We start from the raw sequence: 6,938 nt of genomic DNA on the forward strand, positions 1-6,938 counted from the left end.
AGTAAAATGTACTCAGTTTTGAGTAAAATGTACTCTGCGAAATTGACTGTGTATAGTAATAAGTAGATAACATTATGGTGTAGTTTTATAAAATAAAAGGTGTTTAAAAAGTGTTAAAAAACATAATTTGAAGTGTATTCCTTCCAGCGCACACATACAGATTACAGAATCAATGTGTTGTTAGTTACCATAATACGCAAAACCTTGTTCTAACCATCCCGATTCCCAGCCCATAATAACCCTGGCTGAGACGCAGCAGTAGGCTGCTAGAGTCTCTACTATAATCCCCGGCGTCCAGTTGGTGGAACTCCCCACGTGGTTCCCACTCCCGTATAAAGACTGTGGCTGTGCGGTGCCCCTGCGTCGTGATTGCAAAGGGAGGATAGAGGGTTCAAGTGGACAAGCATCTTCCATCCAGCAGCAGGACGCACGGAGCTGTCCATAGCGCGGAGCGCATACACAGAGACAAAGGCACGCACGGGGGTATTATACACACCTCGGCGCAGTTATAGTAGCCTATACTTGTTATATTGACGAGTTCGATTCCCCAAGTTTTATTATTATGTGATGATTTGAATGAAAAAGCGGTCTTAACTTTTTTTTTCTTTTTTTTCCCCTCGTCAGTGGATGTTTCTTTTTCTATAGCTCTGCCACCACCTCGGTCACCACCACCGGATTGCTTTCCAGCCTATTTTGAATCCTTTTGTTTTTGATAGATTATTAATAACGCGACATTTCAATGGCATGAAATTCGCCGGTCAACATTCATCCAAACGACCCTGGAACTACAACAACAACACGCCTCGGTCAACAAACAAATATGAACTTGCATTTTGGACAAACAAAGAAGCATGCCTGGAGGATAACATATTAAAAAATGCATGTCTGGAATTATTAGCCGATCTAGATTCATAGCAGCAACGTTGTAATAGTTGTAAAAACATATTTGGGAATACAAAGATTGCATGGACTGCTTGGATTATATCCTGAAGCTTATCAATTTTGGAATAGAGTTCTTATTGGATGTTCACCGGGACACTAAACTGGTCAAGTTAAAATTAAAATAATTGTTTTAATTAACTTAAATTCTTCTCGCTCTCCCCCAGAGAGCGGTTTGAACTCCTAAGTCTCAAATCGAGGAGAAAATGAGCAGATACAGTCTCACACTGTCTTGTTTAGTGGCTTGCATCCTCTCCATGCGCTGCGTAATAGCGCAGGCGACCACCGGGACGGAGACCCAACACACGGCAGCATCACCCCAGGAGTCGTGCGCTTCGTGCGGCCTCAGGGCGCCCCCCGACCAGTCGGAGGAACGAGTGGACTTGGACTTCTTGGAGGCGGTGAAGAGGCACATATTGAACCGGCTGCAGATGAGAGAGAGGCCGAACATCACCCATCCCATCCCCAAGGCTGCGATGGTCACGGCCCTGCGCAGGCTGCACGCCGGCAAAGTGCGCGAGGACGGCCGGGTGGAGATCCCCAACTTTGACGGACAGGCTGCGTACAGCAACGAGGTGCAGGAGGAGACGTCCGAGATCATCAGTTTCGGTGAATCAGGTATAATAACCATATCAGCAATTTACACTGGTGACCAGTAGTCATGTACTGTCTCTATTTATATAATGAATGAATTGATCAATATTTTATGATGAATTGAAAATGGGGGACCCTGATGTAAACAAGACGAAAGTCTTTCTCTGGTCTGCCTTCCCTTAACAATTGTGTGTATTGAGCTGTACTGTACTGTAACCATTCTGCAATCTGTTAATACAGTTTTCAATCAATCAATCAATCAATCAAACAATCAATCAATCAATCAATCAATGTACATACATTTGATTAGCACTACACTTGACTTTAGTAGTACTAACTTGTATGCACTACACTTGACTTTAGTAGTACTAACTTGTATATTTTTTGGGACCCAGTTAACCACCTGTACATATTGCTGGTGCACTTGACTGATATTTTAGTTGGATGACAAACGTCTTTTCGTTGTACTGTACTTGTGCTGTATAATGACAATACATTTCAATCTGATCTAATCGAATTTAATTTACACACGCCTCATTCATGAGCAGTCAGGCTACAGTAATGATGCTCCCGAGTCCCCATGGATCTCGGAGCGATATCACGTTTATAAACAGTGTTTGGACTTTGTTATGTGATGACGAGCATGCACATGGTTAATACATGGTTAATTAAAAGTGGGTGATTATATTAGGCGTAACTAACTACTTTACCCAGAACTGACTCGGAGAACCAGAGAGAGAACTAGATTGCGTCGAAAAGAAAGTCATTATGAATTGAAAATGGGGGACCCTGATGGAAACAAGACAAACGTCTTTCTCTGGTCTGCATCCCTTAACAATTGTATGTATTGAGCCGTACTGTATTGTACCATTCTGCAATCTGTTAAATAAAGTTTTCATTCATTCATTCATTCATTGAATTGCCCCTGAGTTGTCTACTGGTTGCTCTATAGGGAATAAAAGTCTGAATCCAAGAGAAAGCCTCTCTCTCTCTCTCTCTCTCTCTCTCTCTCTCTCTCTCTCTCTCTCTCTCTCTCTCTCTCTCTCTCTCTCTCTCTCTCTCTCTCTCTCCCCCCACACACACAGACACGCCGAAACTCATCATCTGCGCTGTAGTAGTGATGTGAGAGAGAGACGCGCCTTCTTCGACACGAATTGTTAGTTTTAACAAAGACCACATACAATTAAAGACACCAAAATGGGACGTCTTCATCATAACTCTCTACGTCCGCTCCCACTGCACCACTGGCCCTCTCCTCCTCCCCAACAATTAGCCTGGATGGGCTCTCCCCCCCGGGCCGCTCGGCGTGCACTCTCCGCCCGGGGATGATCTGAGCGTCCTCGTGACAAGAGGAACAAAAGCAGGGGGGGCAATTATTATTGGAGCACTAAGCGTTCTCGTTAAAACCCAACATGTCAACATTGAAGGAGGAGGAGGGAGGAGGAGGGGGGGGAAAACAAAAGAAAATCTCCCAGAATAATGCATGAGACATTTGAGTCGGTGCGAGCTCGTCGGTGGATGGTGGGGTGGGATGTAGTGTGTGTGTGTGTGGGTCCGTGTTGGTGCATGCGTGTGCCCATATCGCAGTTTTCTAAAGAATGCTTTGTGTCATAATACAGATTTGCCTGGCCTTCTTCGCTGCTTCTGTGTCCCCCCCCACCCCCCACCCCTTCTTCCATTCTCCATAACACCTTTGAGCCTTTGTGTTGCATTGTACCATGAGCTGGCTCGGCTCCCTTGCTCCCTATACTAGACCCCCTCTCTGCCGGCTCCCGGCCAGCTGGCTAGCTCTCTCACCCCCCAGAGAAAAGTTTGCCAGCCGGGGGCAAGGCTCAGGGACAAGGCCTGGAGAAAGCCTTGCAGCGAGGGGAGCTTGTCCCAAAACATTGGGGGAACTTTTAAATTGTCCATGTCACAAGCCTTAAAGCTTATAGCAAAGCAAGCAAGTGTGTGCGTGCGTGCGTGTGTGTGTGTGTGTGTGTGTGTGTGTGTGTGTGTGTGTTGTGTGTGTGTGTGTGTGTGTGGTGTGTGTGTGTGTCTGTGTGTCTGTGTGCGAGCTTGCACAGTAGTCTTTGGGTATCTGGCATCTGTATGTTTGTGTCCCTTGCTTGTATTTCTGTGGACATAAATAAACCATTGACATGTGTATGTGTATGTGGGGGGGGGGGTCTGACCTCATACAGTATGCTTGTCTAACAGCAGGCCAGGCCAATGACACATGGATGGGGTGTCTGTGTTTGTTGTGGCAGTGTGCTGGTGGTGGTGGTGGGTCCTTGCCCACTCCACATGGGGGTTAACTGTGCGCTTGTCAGCCAGGGAGCAGGCTCCTTATCTCCGGTTTACTGTGGCGGAGAGAGGGGAGGTCTGCCAAAGCACCCGGGCAGGTGAGGGAACGCTGCCAACCTCCCTTCTCCCCTGACATGGTCCCCAAGGGCCCTCGCGAGGGATTCAATGTCCCGTATCCACGGGAGCGGAGCGGAGCAGAGTAACAGGGGCAGCGAGGGATGGATGGAGGGAGGGAGGGATGGATGGAGGGAGGGAGGGGAGAAAGAGAGAGAGAGAGACTCAGAGAGGGGGGGGGGGTTAGATCCGCTCATCTCGATTGCAGCTATGGCCGTTTGGACCCGGTGAACTTGCGGTGACTGGTCCAAGACACAGAATTAAGACTTCATTATTGGATGTCATTAACTCCGGCCCCGTTCCCGGTGGCTAGATCGGGTTGGGCGGGTTTACTTCAGAACGCAACTCTTTCATGGAGAGACCCCTCGGTCACAGCGCGCCCTGGACCCACTCCAGACATTTTCCACATTCAATCACAACACAAGTGTACATTTCAGTTCTCAAAGGGCCCGCCTGAATCCGTATGAATGTTTTATAAAAAAAAAAACGTTTATTAAGCACAACGGCAAATACGGCGCCTACAACGATTCAACGTTTTATGCCCAGGCCAAAACCTCCAGCATCCCACCCCACCCTCCCTCTCCTGTTCTCCCTCTCTCCCTCCCTCCCTCTCTCCCTCCACCACCCTGTGTGGAATTCCTGAAGTGCTCAGGGCTGCTGAGCCTCGGGGCCCGAGGGACGCCCGTCTGCCTGTGTACGCACGGCACCGCTCATGTCAGAGCAGCGAGGCGCGGCACCGCGCCCCTTGCCCCTTCTCCGCCGCGGCGTGTGGTCCGTCTCGTCGTCGACGGAGACTTTGAGTAATGAGCTTCTCGGAGCTGCCCACCCACCCCTCACCTGTACCTGCCTCCCCCCGCCCCACCCCACCCCTCCGTCTTCCCGTTGTGTTGGTGGGCGCAGGTGGGGACACGCTGAAGCGGCTCTCTATCACTTGGAGAGCCCACCCAGGTGTCCCGCCGGCGTCTAGGTGGACGCAGTGTTCCACCGCTGCTGCGCGGGTCAGATGGAGCTCGTCAGGGGCCAGGGCCGTGTTTGTAACACGAGGATGGAAAGAAACTGTACCTGCCGGCGAGGAAATGTTCAAACTCCCAAACATGTTGTTTTGGAGGAAACTGAACCGCAAAATATGCTAAGTAATCCTTGGCTATAGCCTTGCTTGGCCCTGTAGTGTATGGCAGGCTAGTATGCACACTGCTCAGGGGCCTTGTTGTAGTGTATGGCAGGCTAGTACTATGCACACTGCTCAGGGGCCTTGTTGTAGTGTATGGCAGGCTAGTACTATGCACACTGCTCAGGGGCCTTGTTGTAGTGTATGGCAGGCTAGTACTATGCACACTGCTCAGGGGCCCTGTTGTAGTGTATGACAGGCTAGTACTATGCACACTGCTCAGGGGCCTTGTTGTAGTGTATGGCAGGCTAGTACTATGCACACTGCTCAGGGGCCTTGTTGTAGTGTATGGCAGGCTAGTACTATGCACACTGCTCAGGGGCCTTGTTGTAGTGTATGGCAGGCTAGTACTATGCACACTGCTCAGGGGCCCTGTAGTAATTAGGTTTGGCCACGGGCCAGATTTTCCCCAAGCCGTTGCTTGGCGGGCCAGGATAAAAAACAATGGCTAATTTAATATACTGATATTGAAAAAAGACAAACGTTTTTCTCTGGTCTGCATCCCCTTAACAATTGTGTGTATTGCGCCGTACTGTATTGTACCCATTCTGCAATCTGTTAAATAAAGTTTTCATTCATTCATTCATTCATGAACTGTTGCAGATCACCGCGGCGGGTGATGAACAGATCAGAATGCATGAAAACACGACTCACCATACCTTGTTTGTTGTTAAGTCCTCCAAAATCCCTGCTAATGTTTGAAACATGTCACATATCCACTCGCCGCCCTCCAATTCCAGATTGGCGTTGAATGCAGCTACTTTATCTGCCAACTTGAACACAGTTGTCATTATTGCCTTGTTGTTGTTGTTGTTGTCGCCACATATTATGCAGAGAGGACATCGGCTCGGCACGCAAGAATCACCGACCTGTTGCGATAAACCCGTATTTTAAGTATGGCTCCTGTTTATTAAAAGAAGCGTTATATTTTCCCCGTTGCAAAGAAGCTATCTAGCTAGCTAAAGATGTTTTTTTCTTTTTTTTTAATTCGCTCGCATCTCGAACGCGGAAGTGAAAGTGCGTTAGGGAAATATACACACGGCCCGGTGGGACTATTCCATTGGTTCTCCCAGTCCATGTGACCATTTCTAGCATTTCAATTGGCTATAGTGACAGACATGCTTTTGATGACTACCGGTAGATAGATACAGCTTCACAATAAAAGACACCCTGGCGTCCCGAGTGAATATTTCCCGCGCGTCAAATAAATATCATATTCTCAAAATAATCTGACGGGCCTGAAATGATTGCTGGCGGGCCAATGTCGGCCCACGGGCCGCCTATTGCCGATCCTTGTTGTAGTGTATGGCAGGCTAGTATGCACACTGCTCAGGGGCCCTGTAGTTTATGGCAGGCTAGTACTATGCACACTGCTCAGGGGCCCTGTTGTTTATGGCAGGCTAGTACTATGCACACTGCTCAGGGGCCCTGTTGTTTATGGCAGGCTAGTACTATGCACACTGCTCAGGGGCCCTGTTGTAGTGTATGGCAGGCTAGTATGCACACTGCTCTGGGGCCTTGTTGTAGTGTATGGCAGGCTAGTATGCACACTTTTCAGGGGCCTTGTTGTAGTGTATGGCAGGCTAGTATGCACACTGCTCAGGGGCCTTGTTGTATGGCAGGCTAGTATGCACACTGCTCAGGGGCCTTGTTGTAGTGTATGGCAGGCTAGTATGCACACTGCTCAGGGGCCCTGTTGTAGTGTGTGGCAGGCTAGTATGCACACTGCTCTGGGGCCTTGTTGTAGTGTATGGCAGGCTAGTATGCACACTTTTCAGGGGCCTTGTTGTAGTGTATGGCAGGCTAGTATGCACACTGTTCAGGGGCCCTGTTGTAG

The 6,938-nt window shown here is 48.9% G+C and overlaps 1 pseudogene across 1 annotated transcript in view; it reads left to right on the forward strand.

Moving 5' to 3' along the window:
• Positions 1 to 383: 383 nt before the first annotated feature.
• The window catches only part of LOC311229034 (inhibin beta B chain-like), a 10,268-nt pseudogene continuing 3,713 nt past the window's right edge, over positions 384 to 6,938 (forward strand). The window contains exon 1 of the transcript XR_014621057.1: positions 384 to 1,557. The product of XR_014621057.1 is annotated as an inhibin beta B chain-like (transcript). The remainder of the gene's footprint in view (positions 1,558 to 6,938) is intronic.

Source organism: Notolepis coatsorum (genome assembly GCF_963971535.1).
Source record: "Notolepis coatsorum genome assembly, chromosome: 5".
Lineage (NCBI taxonomy): Eukaryota > Metazoa > Chordata > Actinopteri > Aulopiformes > Paralepididae > Notolepis > Notolepis coatsorum.